This window comes from Leucopleurus acutus, assembly GCF_964270905.1.
Source record: "Leucopleurus acutus genome assembly, contig: HAP1_SCAFFOLD_29, whole genome shotgun sequence".
Taxonomy (NCBI): Eukaryota; Metazoa; Chordata; class Mammalia; order Artiodactyla; family Delphinidae; genus Leucopleurus; species Leucopleurus acutus.
In genome coordinates, this window is record NW_028139225.1 from 1,486,601 (window position 1) to 1,508,601 (window position 22,001).

Here is a 22,001-nt window from a genome sequence, read left to right on the forward strand (position 1 = left end):
CGTAAGTACCACAACTTCTTTATCCATTTTTCACTTCCTGCGATATTGAACTTGTACCGTAAACGAGGTTCTTGTAAACAGAGCCGTCCCAAACTTTGGGGTGGCTGTGTCTTTTTGATTTTAATTTCCCTAAGCTATAGGACCATAAGTGGAAGTGCCCTAGGCTCCGCTGCTATGTTTTTTAGATGTTTCAGGAAACACCATACACCTCTCCCGAGTGGCTCTTGGCAATTTACATCCCGCCCATCAGCATAACAAGGCTCCCAGTTCTCCATGGCCTGTCCTGCCTTTCTGGATTTTACACTTTTTTCAGATGGCCCTTTTGACCGGGGGTAAGTGAGACTTCATTGTAGTGCAGATTTCTTTTGCAAGCTTGCTTGGTTGGCCAAAAAGGGCGTATGCGTTTTTTCCTGAATATATTCAGGAAAAAACGCATACGCCCTTTTTGGCCAAGTGCATCATTGTGGACGTTCTGCCTCTTTTCCTATGCTTTAAATGCAATTCCGGTCTACCTCCTGAAATCGGTTTCCTGCAATTCTGCCCCGCTTTCAAGTCCTCTTGGCAGCCTTACTTCAGTATATTTTTGGACGATAGCTGTCATTTATAACTCTGCAGGTTTGTGAATTACAGTGCCCCTGAGCTCCTTTTTTCAACTCGCTTTCATGGGAGCTGGCCGGAACACCGCAGCATTGCTTCAGGCCCTAATCTGGTTCCGGCACGGCACGCTGAGCCTTTGGTTAATTCCTCTTCCTGGTGGGAAATGAGAGTTAAATTTGCCCGTCCAGACACCTCCAGCTAGTCTCTCATTGGTTCTCCCTATTCCTGTTCATCTTCCGCAGAAATTGCAAACTGGGCCAAACAGGAGGTTAAAGGCACTGACTCTCCAAGTCGGGAGAGTGTTAGTAAAGCGTCTGGAATGTTGCACCCGAGTACCAGGGGACGAGAACTGAGACATATTGGAACACGTCTCCCGATCACATGGTTGATCATACTCTGGGTTCCACGTGCATGTTTTAGCTGAAGGAAGAATCCCTTAAACCTGGAGAGTTGAGACCCGTGGAATGGGTACCATGCAATATGACTTCAAAGGGTCTTCATTTGCTCACCGAACCTCTCCAATCCTATCACTGCTGCGTTTATGCCCCTGTACACACGCTTGATTTTGTTTCAGAGACATAGCAATCCATAGGTTTTAAGATACTTACTAGTCAGGTACATTCTTAGGCGTTTAATATGGGGTGTTGAGTCCGTTTCGTTGAGCAAGGAGTAGTTCTTGTCTATTCCATATTTGGCTTAAGGAACTTTATCTGTGCTCATTTCAATCTCTGGTTTTATGCAGCACCCCAACTCAACTTTCTCCTTAAGCAAGCATATGTTGGTTTTCTAAATTTGAGACCCTGTTCTGTTTTGTAATCCAGTTCCTGTGTAGCCAAGTTTACATTCCATGTATTAGTGATATCTTATGATATTTCTTTTTCTGTGTGACTTATTTCAGTTAGAATCATCATACCTGAATCCACTCATTATGCTGCTACGGGCCTGATGACATAGATTTCATTGCTGAGTGATATTGCATTGTACGTAAGTACGACAACTTCTTTATCCATTTTTCACTTTCTGTGATATTGAACTTGTACCGTAAACGAGGTTCTTGTAAACAGAGCCATCCCAAACTTTGGGGTGGCTGTGTCTTTTTGATTTTAATTTCCCTAAGCTATAGGACCATAAGTGGAAGTGCCCTAGACTCTGTTGCTTTGTTCTTTAGATGTTTCAGGAAACACCATACACCTCTCCCGAGTGGCTCTTGGCAATATACATCCCGCCCATCAGCATAACAAGGCTCCCAGTTCTCCATGGCCTGTCCTGCCTTTCTGGATCTTACACTTTTTTCAGGTGGCCGTTTTGACCGGGGGAAGTGAGACTTCATTGTAGTGCAGATTTCCTTTGCAAGCTTGCTTGGTTGGCCAAAAAGGGCGTATGCGTTTTTTCCTGAATATATTCAGGAAAAAACGCATACGCCCTTTTTGGCCAAGTGCATCATTGTGGACGTTCTGCCTCTTTTCCTATGCTTTAAATGCAATTCCAGTCTACCTCCTGAAATCGGTTTCCTGCAATTCTGTCCCGCTTTCAAGTCCTCTTGGCAGCCTTACTTCAGTATATTTTTGGACGATAGCTGTCATTTATAACTCTGCAGGTTTGTGAATTACAGTGCCCCTGAGCTCCTTTCTTCAACTCGCTTTCTTGTGAGTTGGCAGCAACACCGCAGGATTGCTTCAGGCCCTAATCTGGTTCCGGCAAGGCACGCTGAGCCTTTGGTTAATTCCTCTTCCTGGTGGGAAATGAGAGTTAAATTTGCCCGTCCAGACACCTCAGCTAGTCTCTCATTGGTTCTCCCTATTCCTGTTCATCTTCCGGAGAAATTGCAAACTGGGCCAAACAGGAGGTTAAAGGCACTGACTCTCCAAGTGGGGAGAGTGTTAGTAAAGCGTGTGGAATGTTGCACCCGAGTACCAGGGGACGAGAACTGAGACATATTGGAACACGTCTCCCGATCACACGGTTGATCATACTCTGGGTTCCACGTGCATGTTTTAGCTGAAGGAAGAATCCCTTAAACCTGGACAGTTGAGACCCGTGGAATGGGTACCATGCAATATGACTTCAAAGGGTCTTCATTTGATCACCGAACCTCTCCAATCGTATCACTGCTGCGTTTATGCCCCTGTACACACGCTTGATTTTCTTTCAGAGACATAGCAATCCATAGGTTTTAAGATACTTACTAGTCAGGTACATTCTTAGGCCTTTAATATAGGGTGTTGAGTCCATTTCGTTGAGCAAGGAGTAGTTCTTGTCTATTCCATGTTTGGCTTAAGGAACTTTATCTGTGCTCATTTCAATCTCTGGTTTATGCAGCACCCCAACTCACCTTCCCCCTTAAGCAAGCATAAGTTGGTTTTCTACATTTGAGACCCTGTTGTGTTTTGTAATCCAGTTCCTGTGTAGCCAAGTTTACATTCCGTGTATTAGTGATATCTTATGATGTTTCTTTTTCTGTGTGACTTATTTCACTTAGAATCATCATACCTGAATCCAGTCATTATGCTTCTACGGGCCTGATAACATAGATTTTATTGCTGAGTGATATTGCATTGTACGTAAGTACCACAACTTCTTTATTCATTTTTCAATTTCTGCGATATTGAACTTGTACCATAAACGGGGTTCTTGTAAACAGAGCCGTCCCAAATTTTGGGGTGGCTGTGTCTTTTTGATTTTAATTTCCCTAAGCTATAGGACCATAAGTGGAAGTGTCCTAGGCTCTGTGGCTTTGTTTTTTAGATGGTTCAGGAAACACCATACACTTCTCCCAAGTGGCTGTTGGCAATTTACATCCCGCCCATCAGCATAACAAGGCTCCCAGTTCTCCATGGCCTGTCCTGCCTTTCTGGATTTTACACTTTTTTCTGGTGGCCCTTTTGACCGGGGGGAAGTGAGACTTCATTGTAGTGCAGATTTCCTTTGCAAGCTTGCTTGGTTGGCCAAAAAGTGCGTATGCGTTTTTTCCTGAATATATTCAGGAAAAAACGCATACGTCCTTTTTGGCCAAGTGCATCATTGTGGACGTTCTGCCTCTTTTCCTATGCTTTAAATGCAATTCCAGTCTACCTCCTGAAATCGGTTTCCTGCAATTCTGCCCCGCTTTCAAGTCCTCTTGGCAGCCTTACTTCAGTATATTTTTGGACGATAGCTGTCATTTATAACTCTGCAGGTTTGTGAATTACAGTGCCCCTGAGCTCCTTTCTTCAACTCGCTTTCTTGTGAGCTGGCCGCAACACCGCAGGATTGCTTCAGGCCCTAATCTGGTTCCGGCACGGCACGCTGAGCCTTTGGTTAATTCCTCTTCCTGGTGGGAAATGAGAGTTAAATTTGCCCGTCCAGACACCTCCAGCTAGTCTCTCATTGGTTCTCCCTATTCCTGTTCATCTTCCGCAGAAATTGCAAACTGGACCAAACAGGAGGTTAAAGACACTGACTCTCCAAGTCGGGAGAGTGTTAGTAAAGCGTCTGGAATGTTGCACCCGAGTACCAGGGGACGAGAACTGAGACATATTGGAACACGTCTCCCGATCACACGGTTGATCATACTCTGGGTTCCACGTGCATGTTTTAGCTGAAGGAAGAATCCCTTAAACCTGGAGAGTTGAGACCCGTGGAATGGGTACCATGCAATATGACTTCAAAGGGTCTTCATTTGCTCACCGAACCTCTCCAATCCTATCACTGCTGCGTTTATGCCCCTGTACACACGCTTGATTTTCTTTCAGAGACATAGCAATCCATAGGTTTTAAGATACTTACTAGTCAGGTACATTCTTAGGCGTTTAATATGGGGTGTTGAGTCCATTTCGTTGAGCAAGGAGTAGCTCTTGTCTATTCCTTATTTGGCTTAAGGAACTTTATCTGTGCTCATTTCAATCTCAGGTTTTATGCAGCACCCCAACTCACCTTTCCCCTTAAGCAAGCATAAGTAGGTTTTCTAAATTTGAGACCCTGTTCTGTTTTGTAATCCAGTTCCTGTGTAGCCAAGTTTACATTCCGTGTATTAGTGATATTTTATGATGTTTCTTTTTCTGTGTGACTTATTTCAGTTAGAATCATCATACCTGAATCCACTCATTATGCTGCTACGGGCCTGATGACATAGATTTCATTGCTGAGTGATATTGAATTGTACGTAAGTACCACAACTTCTTTATCCATTTTTCACTTTCTGTGATATTGAACTTGTACCGTAAATGAAGTTCTTGTAAACACAGCCGTCCCAAACTTTGGGGTGGCTGTGTCTTTTTGATTTTAATTTCCCTAAACTATAGGACCATAAGTGGAAGTGCCCTAGGCTCTGTTGCTTTGTTTTTTAGATGTTTCAGGAATCACCATACACTTCTCTGGAGTGGCTGTTGGCAATTTACATCCCGCCCATCAGCATAACAAGGCTCCCAGTTCTCCATGGCCTGTCCTGCCTTTCTGGATTTTACACTTTTTTCAGGTGGCCCTTTTGACCGGGGGGAAGTGAGACTTCATTGTAGTGCAGATTTCCTTTGCAAGCTTGCTTGGTTGGCCAAAAAGGGCGTATGCGTTTTTTCCTGAATATATTCAGGAAAAAACGCATACGTCCTTTTTGGCCAAGTGCATCATTGTGGACGTTCTGCCTCTTTTCCTATGCTTTAAATGCAATTCCAGTCTACCTCCTGAAATCGGTTTCCTGCAATTCGGCCCCGCTTTCAAGTCCTCTTGGCAGCCTTACTTCAGTATATTTTTGGACGATAGCTGTCATTTATAACTCTGCAGGTTTGTGAATTACAGTGCCCCTGAGCTCCTTTCTTCAACTCGCTTTCTTGTGAGCTGGCCGCAACACCGCAGGATTGCTTCAAGCCCTAATCTGGTTCCGGCACGGCACGCTGAGCCTTTGGTTAATTCCTCTTCCTGGTGGGATATGAGAGTTAAATTTTGCGCGTCCAGACACCTCCAGCTAGTCTCTCTTTGGTTCTCCCTATTCCTGTTCATCTTCCGCAGAAATTGCAAACTGGGCCAAACAGGAGGTTAAAGGCACTGACTCTCCAAGTCGGGAGAGTGTTAGTAAAGCGTCTGGAATGTTGCACCCGAGTACCAGGGGACGAGAACTGAGACATATTGGAACACGTCTCCCGATCACACGGTTGATCATACTCTGGGTTCCACGTGCATGTTTTAGCTGAAGGAAGAATCCCTTAAACCTGGAGAGTTGAGACCCGTGGAATGGGTACCATGCAATATGACTTCAAAGGGTCTTCATTTGCTCACCGAACTTCTCCAATCCTATCACTGCTGCGTTTATGTCCCTGTACACACGCTTGATTTTCTTTCAGAGACATAGCAATCCATAGGTTTTAAGATACTTACTAGTCAGGTACATTCTTAGGCGTTTAATATGCGGTGTTGAGTCCATTTCGTTGAGCAAGGAGTAGTTCTTGTCTATTCTATATTTGGCTTAAGGAACTTTATCTGTGCTCATTTAAATCTCTGGTTTTATGCAGCACCCCAACTCACCTTTCCCCTTAAGCAAGCATAAGTTGGTTTTCTAAATTTGAGACCCTGTTCTGTTTTGTAATCCAGTTCCTGTGTAGCCAAGTTTACATCCCGTGTATTAGTGATATCTTATGATGTTTCTTTTTCTGTGTGACTTATTTCAGTTAGAATCATCATACCTGAATCCACTCATTATACTGCTACGGGCCTGATGACATAGATTTCATTGCTGAGTGATATTGCATTGTACGTAAGTACCACAACTTCTTTATCCATTTTTCACTTCCTGCGATATTGAACTTGTACCGTAAACGAGGTTCTTGTAAACAGAGCCGTCCCAAACTTTGGGGTGGCTGTGTCTTTTTGATTTTAATTTCCCTAAGCTATAGGACCATAAGTGGAAGTGCCCTAGGCTCCGCTGCTATGTTTTTTAGATGTTTCAGGAAACACCATACACCTCTCCGGAGTGGCTCTTGGCAATTTACATCCCGCCCATCAGCATAACAAGGCTCCCAGTTCTCCATGGCCTGTCCTGCCTTTCTGGATTTTACACTTTTTTCAGATGGCCCTTTTGACCGGGGGTAAGTGAGACTTCATTGTAGTGCAAATTTCTTTTGCAAGCTTGCTTGGTTGGCCAAAAAGGGCGTATGCGTTTTTTCCTGAATATATTCAGGAAAAAACGCATACGCCCTTTTTGGCCAAGTGCATCATTGTGGACGTTCTGCCTCTTTTCCTATGCTTTAAATGCAATTCCGGTCTACCTCCTGAAATCGGTTTCCTGCAATTCTGCCCCGCTTTCAAGTCCTCTTGGCAGCCTTACTTCAGTATATTTTTGGACGATAGCTGTCATTTATAACTCTGCAGGTTTGTGAATTACAGTGCCCCTGAGCTCCTTTTTTCAACTCGCTTTCATGGGAGCTGGCCGGAACACCGCAGCATTGCTTCAGGCCCTAATCTGGTTCCGGCACGGCACGCTGAGCCTTTGGTTAATTCCTCTTCCTGGTGGGAAATGAGAGTTAAATTTGCCCGTCCAGACACCTCCAGCTAGTCTCTCATTGGTTCTCCCTATTCCTGTTCATCTTCCGCAGAAATTGCAAACTGGGCCAAACAGGAGGTTAAAGGCACTGACTCTCCAAGTCGGGAGAGTGTTAATAAAGCGTCTGGAATGTTGCACCCGAGTACCAGGGGACGAGAACTGAGACATATTGGAACACGTCTCCCGATCACATGGTTGATCATACTCTGGGTTCCACGTGCATGTTTTAGCTGAAGGAAGAATCCCTTAAACCTGGAGAGTTGAGACCCGTGGAATGGGTACCATGCAATATGACTTCAAAGGGTCTTCATTTGCTCACCGAACCTCTCCAATCCTATCACTGCTGCGTTTATGCCCCTGTACACACGCTTGATTTTGTTTCAGAGACATAGCAATCCATAGGTTTTAAGATACTTACTAGTCAGGTACATTCTTAGGCGTTTAATATGGGGTGTTGAGTCCGTTTCGTTGAGCAAGGAGTAGTTCTTGTCTATTCCATATTTGGCTTAAGGAACTTTATCTGTGCTCATTTCAATCTCTGGTTTTATGCAGCACCCCAACTCAACTTTCTCCTTAAGCAAGCATATGTTGGTTTTCTAAATTTGAGACCCTGTTCTGTTTTGTAATCCAGTTCCTGTGTAGCCAAGTTTACATTCCATGTATTAGTGATATCTTATGATATTTCTTTTTCTGTGTGACTTATTTCAGTTAGAATCATCATACCTGAATCCACTCATTATGCTGCTACGGGCCTGATGACATAGATTTCATTGCTGAGTGATATTGCATTGTACGTAAGTACGACAACTTCTTTATCCATTTTTCACTTTCTGTGATATTGAACTTGTACCGTAAACGAGGTTCTTGTAAACAGAGCCATCCCAAACTTTGGGGTGGCTGTGTCTTTTTGATTTTAATTTCCCTAAGCTATAGGACCATAAGTGGAAGTGCCCTAGACTCTGTTGCTTTGTTCTTTAGATGTTTCAGGAAACACCATACACCTCTCCCGAGTGGCTCTTGGCAATATACATCCCGCCCATCAGCATAACAAGGCTCCCAGTTCTCCATGGCCTGTCCTGCCTTTCTGGATCTTACACTTTTTTCAGGTGGCCGTTTTGACCGGGGGAAGTGAGACTTCATTGTAGTGCAGATTTCCTTTGCAAGCTTGCTTGGTTGGCCAAAAAGGGCGTATGCGTTTTTTCCTGAATATATTCAGGAAAAAACCCATACGCCCTTTTTGGCCAAGTGCATCATTGTGGACGTTCTGCCTCTTTTCCTATGCTTTAAATGCAATTCCAGTCTACCTCCTGAAATCGGTTTCCTGCAATTCTGTCCCGCTTTCAAGTCCTCTTGGCAGCCTTACTTCAGTATATTTTTGGACGATAGCTGTCATTTATAACTCTGCAGGTTTGTGAATTACAGTGCCCCTGAGCTCCTTTCTTCAACTCGCTTTCTTGTGAGTTGGCAGCAACACCGCAGGATTGCTTCAGGCCCTAATCTGGTTCCGGCAAGGCACGCTGAGCCTTTGGTTAATTCCTCTTCCTGGTGGGAAATGAGAGTTAAATTTGCCCGTCCAGACACCTCAGCTAGTCTCTCATTGGTTCTCCCTATTCCTGTTCATCTTCCGGAGAAATTGCAAACTGGGCCAAACAGGAGGTTAAAGGCACTGACTCTCCAAGTGGGGAGAGTGTTAGTAAAGCGTGTGGAATGTTGCACCCGAGTACCAGGGGACGAGAACTGAGACATATTGGAACACGTCTCCCGATCACACGGTTGATCATACTCTGGGTTCCACGTGCATGTTTTAGCTGAAGGAAGAATCCCTTAAACCTGGACAGTTGAGACCCGTGGAATGGGTACCATGCAATATGACTTCAAAGGGTCTTCATTTGATCACCGAACCTCTCCAATCGTATCACTGCTGCGTTTATGCCCCTGTACACACGCTTGATTTTCTTTCAGAGACATAGCAATCCATAGGTTTTAAGATACTTACTAGTCAGGTACATTCTTAGGCGTTTAATATAGGGTGTTGAGTCCATTTCGTTGAGCAAGGAGTAGTTCTTGTCTATTCCATGTTTGGCTTAAGGAACTTTATCTGTGCTCATTTCAATCTCTGGTTTATGCAGCACCCCAACTCACCTTCCCCCTTAAGCAAGCATAAGTTGGTTTTCTACATTTGAGACCCTGTTGTGTTTTGTAATCCAGTTCCTGTGTAGCCAAGTTTACATTCCGTGTATTAGTGATATCTTATGATGTTTCTTTTTCTGTGTGACTTATTTCACTTAGAATCATCATACCTGAATCCAGTCATTATGCTTCTACGGGCCTGATAACATAGATTTTATTGCTGAGTGATATTGCATTGTACGTAAGTACCACAACTTCTTTATTCATTTTTCAATTTCTGCGATATTGAACTTGTACCATAAACGGGGTTCTTGTAAACAGAGCCGTCCCAAATTTTGGGGTGGCTGTGTCTTTTTGATTTTAATTTCCCTAAGCTATAGGACCATAAGTGGAAGTGTCCTAGGCTCTGTGGCTTTGTTTTTTAGATGGTTCAGGAAACACCATACACTTCTCCCAAGTGGCTGTTGGCAATTTACATCCCGCCCATCAGCATAACAAGGTTCCCAGTTCTCCATGGCCTGTCCTGCCTTTCTGGATTTTACACTTTTTTCAGATGGCCCTTTTGACCGGGGGGAAGTGAGACTTCATTGTAGTGCAGATTTCCTTTGCAAGCTTGCTTGGTTGGCCGAAAAGGGCGTATGCGTTTTTTCCTGAATATATTCAGGAAAAAACGCATACGCCCTTTTTGGACAAGTGCATCATTGTGGACGTTCTGCCTCTTTTCCTATGCTTTAAATGCAATTCCAGTCTACCTCCTGAAATCGGTTTCCTGCAATTCTGCCTTGCTTTCAATGCCTCTTCATAGCCTTACCTCAATATACTTTTTGAAAATAGTTGGCCTTTATAACTCTGCAGATTTTGAATTGCAGTGGCCCTTAGCTCCATTTTACAGCTCTTATTTTTGTGATCTTGCCTCATAACCACAGAATTCCTTCAGGCCCTATTGTTCTTCTGGGGCACCTTACTGTGCCTTTGGTTTATTTTTCTCACTGATATGAAATTAGAGTGACATGTGCCCATTGAAACTGCTACAGCTAGTTTCTTACTGGTTCCCCCTATTCCCATTCATCCTCTGCACTAACTGCAGACTGGGCGATACCAGAACTTAAAGGCATTGACTCTCCATGTGGGGATATTTTTAGTAAAGCGGCTGGAATGTCGATCCGGAGCCCCAGGAGAGGAAAAATGAGGTGCGTTTTAGAAACCTTTCCCGATCATATGGTATACCAGTCGCTGGGTTTCCCAAGCATGGTTTAGCTGTAGGAAGATTCCCTTCAACCTGGAGTGTTGGGACCCTTGGAATGAGTAGCATGAAGTATTGCATTAAACTTTTGGCAGTTGCTCACCAAAGCTCACCAATCCTCTCATCCCCAAGTGTCCAGCCTTATGTCTTATCCAGCTGTGGGTTTATATGTGGTCAATCCAGGTTGCATCACAGCCCCTGAGCGAATTTTGTAAGAATTTTTCTCTCTTTCATTGTTTCTGCGTTTTGTTTTTAAAATTTATTTCTATAATGGGGTTTAGCTCATTTTCACTGCTGTGTTTGTGCCGCTCTGCACACACTTGATTCCCTTATGGAGATATATCAATACATGGGTTTTAAGATTCTTATTACTCAGATATATTTCTCTGTGGTGTATAGGGTGTGTTGAGGCCAGTTCATTGAGCAAGGTGTAGATCTTGTCTAATATCTATTTGGTTTATTGAACGGTATCTGTGCTAATTTCAAACTCTGGTTTTATGCATCACCCCACCTCTCCTTTCCCCTTAAGCTGAAATAAGTGTGTTTTCTAAATGTGAGACACTGTTCTGTTCTGTAATTCATTTCTTGTGCAGCCATATTTACCCTCCCTCTATAAGTGATATCTTATGATATCTTTCTTTTTCTGTTTGACTTATTTCAAGTAGTATTATCGGACCTAAATCCACTCTTTATCCTTCTACTAGCCTTATTACATTGATTTCATGGTGAAGAGATATTCCATTGTACATAAGTACCACATCTTCTTTATCCATTGTTCTCTTTCCTGGGATATTTAAGGTGTACTGAAGTTGAGGTTCTTGTAAACAGAGTAGCCCTAAACTGTGGTGTGCTTGTGTCTTGTTGATTTTTAGACTTCCCTAGATATACTCCCATGATTGGAAGTGTCCTATGCTCTGTAGCTCTGTTTTTTAGATGATTTAGGAACCACCATACACTTCTCCAGAGTGGCTCTCGGCAGTTCACACACTGCCCATCAGCGTATAAAGGCTCCCTGTTCTCCATGGCCTGTCCTGCATTTCTGGTTTTTACAATTGTTTAGGATGGCCCTTTTGACTGGTGGGAAATGAGACTTCTTTGTTGTGCACATTTGCATTGCTTGCTTGCTTCGTTGCCCATAAAGTGTGTATGCGTTTTTTCCTGGATATAATCAGGAAAAAACGCATACGCCCTTTTGGGCCAACTGCATCATTGTCGAAATTCTGCCGCTTTTCATGTGCTTTAAAGACGAGTCCAATCTATCTCTTGAAATCTGTTTCTTGCAATTCTGTCTTGCATTCAGATCCTCTTCTTTGCCTTACCTCAACATATTTTTGGACGTTAGTTTTCATTTATAACTCTGCAGGTTTGTGAATTGCAGTGACCCTGAGCTCCATTTTTTAAGTTGCTCTTTTGTGAGCTGGCCTCAAACCCGCAGGATTGCTTCAGGCCCTATTTTGGCTCGGGCGAGGCGGGCTGAGCCTTTTTTCAATTCTTATTCTTAATGGGAAATTAGAGTGATATGTGCCCGTCCAAACCCCTACAACTATTCTCTCATTGGTTCCCCCTCTTCCCGTTCATCCTCCTCACAATTTGCAAAATGTTTGAAACAGAAGTTGAAATGTGCTGATTCTCCAAGTGGGGAGATTCTAAGTAACGTGGCTGGAATGGTGAACAGGAGCACCAGGAGAGGATAAATGAGCTGCATTTTAGACACATCTCCCGATCACATGGTGTACAGTCCTCTGGGTTTTCCATGCATGTTTTAGCTGTAGGAAGATCCCTTGAACCTGCAGATTTGGGACCCATTGAATGGGTACCAGGTAGTATTACTTTAAAGGGTGTGCATTTCCTCACCCAACCTCACATTTCTCTTAGTGCAAACAGTTTCCAGCCTTATGTCTCATCCTGCTGTGGGTCTAGATGTGTTCAATCCATGTTGCATCACCGGCCCTGAGGAAAAGTTGTAAGAGGTTTTCTCTGTCTCTCTGTCGTTTATTTTTTTCAATTTATTACTATATTGGTTACAGCTGATTTTCAAAGCTCTGTTTCTTGCTGCTGTACATCCACTTGATTCACGTACAGAGAGACATCAGTAAATTCTTTTTCAGATTCTTACCAGTCGTATATATTCTTTTCCGGTGACTTGAGTGTGCTGAGTGCAGTTCTTTTAGCTACCGTGTAGGCCTTGTTGATTATCAGTTTGGTATTTGGAATGGTATCTTTGCTAATTTCAACCTCCTGGATGATGCCTCACCCCTCCCCACCTTTCCCGTTTAGCAGCCTTATGCGTGTTTTCTACATATTTGACTATGTTTTTGTTTTGTAATTTATTTCATGTGTAGCCATTTTGGATTCCACCTTTAAGTGATATCTTATGATATGTGTCTTTTTCTTTTTGAATTATGTCACTTAGAATGATCATACGTAACTCCTCCGGAGTTGTTACAACTGGCCATATTTCATTGATTTCCAGGCTGAATAATATTCCACTCTACCTAAGTACCACATCTCTATCCATTTTTTCTCTCCAGAGACATTTAAGTTATATCCTAGTCGAGGATCTTTTAAACAGAGAGGGGGTAAACATTGGGGTGCCTGTGTCCTCTCGATTTTTGTTTTTCCCAAGATATACGCCCATGAGTGCAAGTGCCCTATGCTCTGTAGCTCATTTTTTAGATGCTTTAGTAAACACAATACACTTCTCCAGAATGGCCGTTGGCAATATACATTTCCACTATAAGTCTCACAGGGCTCCCTCTTCTCCTTGCCCTGTCCTGCATTTCTGTTGTTTACGCTTTATGAGGATGGCTCTTCTGACTGATGCGAAGTGATATCTCTTGTAGTATTGACTTCCAGTGCCCACCTGTTTGGTTGGCTAAAAAAGTGTATGCCCTTTTCTTGAATATATACAGAAAAAAACGCATACACCCTTTTTGGCCAACTGCAATGTTGGCAATGTTCAGCTCCTTTTCTTGTGCTTAATGGCGAGTCCTTTCTACCTCCTCAAATCCCTTTCCTGCCATTCTCCCTTGCTTACAAGTCCTTTTCTCTGACTTTCCTCAAGACATTTTTCAGTGATGGATATTTTCAACTCTGCAGTTTCGTGAATTTTACTGTCCCTGAGTTCCATTGTTCAACTTGTGTTTATGGGAACTGGCCACAAAGCAGTGGGATTTCCTCAAGCCCTATACTGTTTCCATGGGCAACCCTAGCCTTTGGTCAATTCGTCTTCCTGATTGGAAATTAGAGTGACATGTGCCTGTCTGAACACCTAGGACTTGTCTCTCATTGTTCCTCATCCTTCCGCTTCATCCTCTGGACAAATTCCAAACTGTACGCAACAGGATGTTGACAGTGCTGTCATCTCCAAGTGGGGAGACTGTTAGTAAAGACGCTGGATGGGTGAACCCGAGCACCAGGAGATGAGGAGATGAGATGCCTTTTCCAAACTCTTCCCGATCAGACGGTATACCATCCTCTGGGTGTGACAGACATGTTTTAGCAGTAGGAAGAGTCCCATTCATGTAAGGAGAACACCAGGGCTTTTTCAAAATCAGTGTCTCCCCGAAACCCAAACTGGGGAATTTTTTAAGCTACGGCTACACATATGTTCATTAAGGGCCTTGGGAAGTAGGCAGAGTCCAAACTTTAGATGATTGAAGTCTTCAGGGTCAGAAGCACTCACCACCAGCTTCCCTTAGGTTACACTTTAACTGTCATTGATAGATGATGTCAATAAAAATATCTATTCTTTTTCAGATTATTTCCCCTTATAGGTTATTGCAAAATGTTGAGTGTAGTTCCCTGTGCTATACAGTAGTTCCTTGTTGATGATCTATTTTATACATAGCAGTGTGTATGTGTTAATCCCAAACTGTTAATTTATCCCTCCTCCCACCTTTCCGCTTTGGTAATAATAAATTATAAGATTTTATACTTCTCAGAAATGGGGGAGCTGAAAGAGAGGTATCATTTTCAATGGAAAAGCATTTAAAACAAGATTGAAGCTTTAACCAAGATTATTAGATGTACATCCTTGGAAAGAAATCACTTCGTTTCTCTAATATTGACCTGACAAATAAGACAAACCTTTTCACTGAACTTGCTTATAATAAAGTGATGGAAATATCCAATGGAAGCGTTAGAAACATCTTATTTTACCCGAGCCTTATACACTGTTCTATGTTAACTACAGTTTGGCTCACACATCTGTTCATTGAGGTTACAATAGTCTCAATTTCTGTTACTGATCCTCCAGAGTGGACCCCAACAAGTGTCCCCCTGCCCAGTGTCATTGGGGCCAACAGATCGAGACTGAGTTTGGTTCACAAGCAAAGGAAACTTTATATTTTGATCAGAGAATGGAGAGGTGAGAGCATGCACTACCCCGTGGGCTGTGGGCTGGGCTGCTGTGTAGAGATTCTGTCAGAGTCAGTGGGAGGGAGGGGGCGGAGCTCTCGAGGGCCGGGTTGGCTGCAGCTCAGGCTCTATATCTCGGAGTCTGCACTGGGCCCCAGGAGCTGAGGTGTCGACCCAGCCATTCTGCACTAGGAAATCTGGTCTGAAGTGCCGGGTGTGGAACCTCTGCATGCGGGACCCTAGGAGCACATGAAATTAGACAAAGCACAAAGGATAAAAAAGGTTAGACTTGACTTTATTGCCCAGATTCTATTTTTATCTCCCAGGGATTTTTAATGGGCTTTGCTGGGGACAAACCCCTCCTCTGCCTTTTGTCCCGTTCCTCATTCTTGGAGTGCTGAGGGTGCAGACCCTTCTTCTGTAACTGCTGAGTGCTGAGTTGGGAGCCCTCATACCAAGGGGTGAGGGTCAGAGCTTCTCCCCAGCAGCCTCCAGGTGACGTTGATTGTCCCCAGGCCCCCTGCCTCCCTGCTCGTCCACCCGAGCACCAGCATTGGAAGCGTTATAGATTCTAATGACCTTTAAGGGTCCAGGAAAGAGATGTGCAGAGACGCTGTGGGGGCCGGTTTCACCCCGCCCCACATTTGTTCGGCCACCTTAGGCTGACCGTTTCTGCCAGCCTAGATGCTCTGACCAGTAGTCTGCGCTTTCTTCAATTAGGCCCCTGAATTAACGTACAAACAGCACCAGGTGTCAGAGCCCTGCCCGCTCAACTCCCAGACAGTCCAGGGTCAGTGGTGATCAAGGACCATGATGGCCACTGAGTCAACAGCCTTTTGAAGTAAACAGGAGTCCAGCCAGTCTTATTGGCCACCATCATCACGGTGCCTGTAGGCTTTTCTATGGTGACAGTGTGATATACGGTTCCCCCGCCAAGATTACTAGCTCCCCTCTGGGTGCAGTAAGTCCTGCAAGCAGTAGTCTACTCTTTTGGGACACACTCCTGTTGTTTTATGAGAGAAACTCCAGGTCAAGTGATGTTCACACGAGTCGTCATGGTGCCCTGTTGCCCCCGGTTATCTCTCTGGATGTTGGAGTTGGAGGGCCTCCTCACTCGAGGTTGGTGTGCCCACGGAGCAAACCCTGCAACTTCAGGGCATGGTTGGTGGTTAGGATCACCACGTGGGGTCCTTTTCCCTTAGGAGGGAGGAGGCCTTTTGGGCTGCTGATTTCCAGGTTTTTAGATACCGCCAGTATCTTGGCCAGATGCGGCAGTGGGCCAAGTCCCTTGGTGACCATAGTTTATCCTACCTGGATGGCATTCTTGCATTGTTCCATTTCAAGTGGTCCCAGTTTTTACACTAATTCTCCAATGGCGATTCACCTTTCACCGGGAATGTAAAGGTCAAAGGGTTTAGCTAAATTAGGGAGTTCCAGGGCAAGGGTCTGAATTGACTGTTCTTTCCATTCTTGAAAGGCCACTTCTGGATTCTATTCAAAAGGATCATCATCTTTTCCTTTCAGTGTTTCATATAGAGGCCCAGCTAGTAGACTGCAGTTAGGGATCCAGAAGCAGCAAATCCTGGCCTCCCCAGGAACCCCTAAGCTGTCTTCTAGTTTTAGAAAGGAGTAAGGCCGAAAATGGTTTCTTCCCTTTCCTGGGATGGGCTTCTCCGACCTTCTGTGAGAATGAAGCCCAGGCAGGTCACCGCAGTCTGTGATATTTGAGCTTTTTCTTGGACAACTTCTATCCTTTATTGGCTTGGTAGTTCAGAGGCCTCCTTAGTAGGGCTGGCGATCAGAATGTCGTCTGCGCACTGAAGGAGGGTTTCCTTTTCCAGAGGTAGAACTTTTAGGTCTTTAGCTAAGGTTTCCCCAAAGATGGTGTGGGAATTTTTGCACCCTTGGGGCAAGACGGCCCGGAAGTATTGTTTTAGTTGTATGTTGAGTCCTGCCACTCACAAGCCAAAATTTCTTGTGACTCTGGGACTAATGGAATACAAAAGAAGGCATCATTGAAGACTAATACAGAATACCATGTCCTGGTGGTTGGTAGAATGACCAGCAGGGTGTAGGAATTAGGAGCAACTGGAGGTATATCCTCGGTGGCTTCACTGACTGTCCTGACATCCTTTACCAGGTCCCCAGCAGCCCATGGGGCTCTCGTGGTCAGACCAATCCCAGAATATGGAGCTCACCTGGGCAGGTACCCCACCCCCACCCCAGCCCACGGGGCTCTCGTGGTCAGGCCCTTCCCAGGATACAGAGCTACCCTTGCAGGTCCCGTGGCAGGGCTGGGCACACAGGAACCATGCACATAGCCCTCATTGCAGAGCACCCCCAGCTCACCTGTCGCTCAGAGCTGACACAGAGCACCTCAGAGCAGGACTTGAACTAACAAACAGCAGCTGCGACAGGTCTGTGACCCTGGGCATCACTCTGTGCGGCCTCCCTCCACCTGGTCTTCCAGAGACTTCCACTGTACCCGGGGCACCAGGCCTCTGTCTCCAACCACCACTCACCCCTCCTCTCCCTGACTCCTGGGTTCCTCTCATTAGGAGAGGGTTTTCTTGAAGTTGTCTCCCACTCATGGGCCAGATAAAATGATTAGAAAACAAGCCAAAGCTGCAGCCCCTTGTCTATCCTGACTCTCAGGAGCCCACACCTGTTCCTTGGACCTGGCCGGTTCAGCAAGTTCCATTTTCTGCAACTGTGAGCCCCTGAGGGGTGATGATTGGCTGAGCTGGGCAGCCTTACCGTGCCGGCCAGCCCTCCCCAGGTGTGCCTGGGTTGAGATCAATATAAATACCACTCCAGGCAGCAAGAGCCCCTGCAGCTGTGCCTGACGCCATTTTCTCTGCCCTGTCAGCAGTCTCGGGGCTGGGCTGGTGGGAGGGAGTGAGAGACCACGGCTTTGTGGGTGGCCCAGTGTGAGTGGGGCTCTGCTGGACTTTCTGCAGCAGTTGCCAGGCTGCCACCTGCTAAAGAAGAGGATGTGTCACCCATACCTGCTGCTGGAATTTCTCCCTGGGCAGAGGTGAGGAAGGAAAAAAGCAGTGGGGGCAGGGACAGGACGGGTATCTCAGGCAGGGAAATGGAAATCTTCCAGAAGAGCACCCAGGGCCAGGACCATCCTGGCTGGCCTGCAGGCACCAAGTCGGCTTGCATGCTGTCACTCGTGTGGCTCTATGGTCCTTCCTCTAGGCTTTCAAGTCCTTGTATATATTCAGGTGTTTTACCTGGGACGGGTGGGAATAGTTCAGCAGCAACTGGCCTGGGCCTCAGCTCACGTTTACTCACAGATGCCTCGGCACGGTGCCCCAGCTTTGCAATGAGGACGCTTGTTACGTGGGGGCTGCTGGCTGAATGGGAGACGATTCCCCACCACTGACCAACTTCAGAATTGTTTACAACTGGAGCAAGTGCCCTGATACGGTTTTCCTCTGTGGAACTGGTGGGTTCTGTGTTTTTTTTCTCTTTTTCGTTTTTGGTTCAAGGTAGATTTTATTCCTCTTTTTTGTATTTACAGATATAAGCATGGAAATAATTTATTCATATAAATACATGTATGTGAAGGGAATAATTGTTTTTTCTGTTTTATTTTTTAAATTTTATTTCTTTTCAATTTTGAATTTTATTTTATATTTTTATACAGCAGGTTCTTATTGGTTATCTATTTTATACATATAAATGTATACATGCCAATCCCAGTCTCTCAACTCCTCCCACCACCACCCCCCCAACAGCTTTCCCCCCTTGTTGTCCATACATTTGTTGTCTACATCTGTTGCTCTATTTATGCCTTGCAAAATGGTTAATCTGTACGGTTTTTCTAGGTTCCACATATATGCATGAATATACAAGATTTGTTTTTCTCTTTCTGACTTACTTCACTCTGTATGACAGTCTCTAGATCCATCGACGTCTCTACAAATGACCCAATTTCATTCCTTTTCATGGCTTAGTAATATTCCATTTTATATATGTACCACAGCTTTATGCATTCTTCTGTCTGTGGGCATTTAGGTTGCTTCCATTACCTCGATATTGTAAATAGTGATGCAATGAACATTGCGGTGAAAGTCTCTTTTTGATTTATGGTTTTGTCTGGGTATATGTCCAGTACTGGGATTGCTGTATCATATGGTAATTCTATTGTTAGTTTCTTAAGAAACTCCATATTGTTCTCCATAGTGAATGTAACAATTTATATTCCCAACAATAGTGGAAGAGGGTTCCTTTTCTCCACACCCTTTCCAGCATTTATTGTTTGTAGATTTTCTGATGATGCCCATTCTATCAGGTGTGAGGTGATACCTCATTGTTGAGTCCATTTTGTTGAGCAAGGGGTAGGTCTTGTCTATTACACATTTGGCTTATGGAACAGTATCTGTGCTAATGTCAAACTCTGGTAATATGCAGCACCCCAACTCACCTTCCCCCTTAAAAAAGCATAAGTTGGTTTTCTAAACTTGAGACCCTGTTCTGTTTTATAATTCAGTTCATGTGTAGCCAAGTTCACATTCCGTGTATTAGTGATATCTTATGATGTTTCTTTTTCTGTGTGACTTATTTCAGTTAGAATCATCATACCTGAATCCACTCATTATGCTGCTACGGGCCTGATGACATAGGTTTCATTGCTGAGTGATATTGCATTGTACGTAAGTACCACAACTTCTTTATCCATTTTTCACTTTCTGCGATATTGAACTTGTACCGTAAACGAGGTTCTTGTAAACAGAGCCGTCCCAAACTTTGGGGTGGCTGTGTCTTTTTGATTTTACTTTCCCTAAGCTACAGCACCATAAGTGGAAGTGCCCTAGGCTCTCTTGCGTTGTTTTTTAGATGTTTCAGAAAACACCATACACTTCTCTGGAGTGGCTCTTGGCAATTTACATCCCGCCCATCAGCATAACAAGGCTCCCAGTTCTCCATGGCCTGTCCTGCCTTTCTGGATTTTACACTTTTTTCAGATGGCCCCTTTGACTGGGGGGAAGTGAGACTTCATTGTAGTGCAGATTTCCTTTGCAAGCTTGCTTGGTTGGCCAAAAAGGGCGTATGCGTTTTTTCCTGCACGAAAAAACGCATACGCCCTTTTTGGCCAAGTGCATCATTGTGGACTTTCTGCCTCTTTTCCTATGCTTTAAATGCAATTCCAGTCTACCTCCTGAAATCGGTTTCCTGCAATTCTGCCCCGCTTTCAAGTCCTCTTGGCAGCCTTACTTCAGTATATTTTTGGACGATAGCTGTCATTTATAACTCTGCAGGTTTGTGAATTACAGTGCCCCTGAGCTCCTTTCTTCAACTCGCTTTCTTGTGAGCTGGCCGCAACACCGCAGGATTGCTTCAGGCCCTAATCTGGTTCCGGCACGGCATGCTGAGCCTTTGGTTAATTCCTCTTCCTGGTGGGATATGAGAGTTAAATTTTGCGCGTCCAGACACCTCCAGCTAGTCTCTCTTTGGTTCTCCCTATTCCTGTTCATCTTCCGCAGAAATTGCAAACTGGGCCAAACAGGTGGTTAAAGGCACTGACTCTCCAAGTCGGGAGAGTGTTATTAAAGCGTCTGGAATGTTGCACCCGAGTACCAGGGGACGAGAACTGAGACATATTGGAACACGTCTCCCGATCACACGGTTGATCATACTCTGGGTTCCACGTGCATGTTTTAGCTGAAGGAAGAATCCCTTAAACCTGGAGAGTTGAGACCCGTGGAATGGGTACCATGCAATATGACTTCAAAGGGTCTTCATTTGCTCACCGAACCTCTCCAATCCTATCACTGCTGCTTTTATGCCCCTGTACACACGCTTGATTTTCTTTCAGAGACATAGCAATCCATAGGTTTTAAGATACTTACTAGTCAGGTACATTCTTAGGCGTTTAATATGGGGTGTTGAGTCCATTTCGTTGAGCAAGGAGTAGTTCTTGTCTATTCCATATTTGGCTTAAGGAACTTTATCTGTGCTCATTTCAATCTCTGGTTTTATGCAGCACCCCAACTCACCTTTCCCCTTAAGCAAGCATAAGTTGGTTTTCTAAATTTGAGACCCTGTTCTGTTTTGTAATCCAGTTCCTGTATAGCCAAGTTTACATTCCGTGTATTAGTGATATCTTATGATATTTCTTTTTCTGTGTGACTTATTTCAGTTAGAATCATCATACCTGAATCCACTCATTATTCTGCTACGGGCCTGATGACATAGATTTCATTGCTGAGTGATATTGCATTGTACGTAAGTACCACAACTTCTTTATCCATTTTTCACTTTCTGCGATATTGAACTTGTACCGTAAACGAGGTTCTTGTAAACAGAGCCGTCCCAAACTTTGGGGTGGCTGTGTCTTTTTGATTTTAATTTCCCTAAGCTATAGGACCATAAGTGGAAGTGCCCTAGGCTCCGCTGCTATGTTTTTTAGATGTTTCAGGAAGCACCATACACCTCTCCCGAGTGGCTGTTGGCAATTTACATCCCGCCCATCAGCATAACAAGGCTCCCAGTTCTCCATGGCCTGTCCTGCCTTTCTGGATTTTACACTTTTTTCAGATGGCCCTTTTGACCGGGGGTAAGTGAGACTTCATTGTAGTGCAGATTTCCTTTGCAAGCTTGCTTGGTTGGCCAAAAAGGGCGTATGCGTTGTTTCCTGAATATATTCAGGAAAAAACGCATACGCCCTTTTTGGCCAAGTGCATCATTGTGGACGTTCTGCCTCTTTTCCTATGCTTTAAATGCAATTCCGGTCTACCTGCTGAAATCGGTTTTCTGCAATTCTGCCCCGCTTTCAAGTCCTCTTGGCAGCCTTACTTCAGTATATTTTTGGACGATAGCTGTCATTTATAACTCTGCAGGTTTGTGAATTACAGTGCCCCTGAGCTCCTTTCTTCAACTCGCTTTCATGGGAGCTGGCCGGAACACCGCAGCATTGCTTCAGGCCCTAATCTGGTTCCGGCACGGCACGCTGAACCTTTGGTTAATTCCTCTTCCTGGTGGGAAATGAGAGTTAAATTTGCCCGTCCAGACACCTCCAGCTAGTCTCTCATTGGTTCTCCCTATTCCTGTTCATCTTCCGCAGAAATTGCAAACTGGGCCAAACAGGAGGTTAAAGGCACTGACTCTCCAAGTCGGGAGAGTGTTAGTAAAGCGTCTGGAATGTTGCACCCG

At 44.6% G+C, this 22,001-nt stretch overlaps 1 long non-coding RNA gene across 1 annotated transcript in view; it reads left to right on the forward strand.

The window, feature by feature from the left end:
* The first annotated feature begins 4,694 nt into the window (after nucleotides 1–4,694).
* The window catches only part of LOC309978915, a 988,171-nt gene continuing 970,864 nt past the window's right edge, over nucleotides 4,695–22,001 (forward strand). Inside the window, exon 1 of the long non-coding RNA XR_014327153.1 lies at nucleotides 4,695–4,734. This is a non-coding gene — a long non-coding RNA (uncharacterized lncRNA). The remainder of the gene's footprint in view (nucleotides 4,735–22,001) is intronic.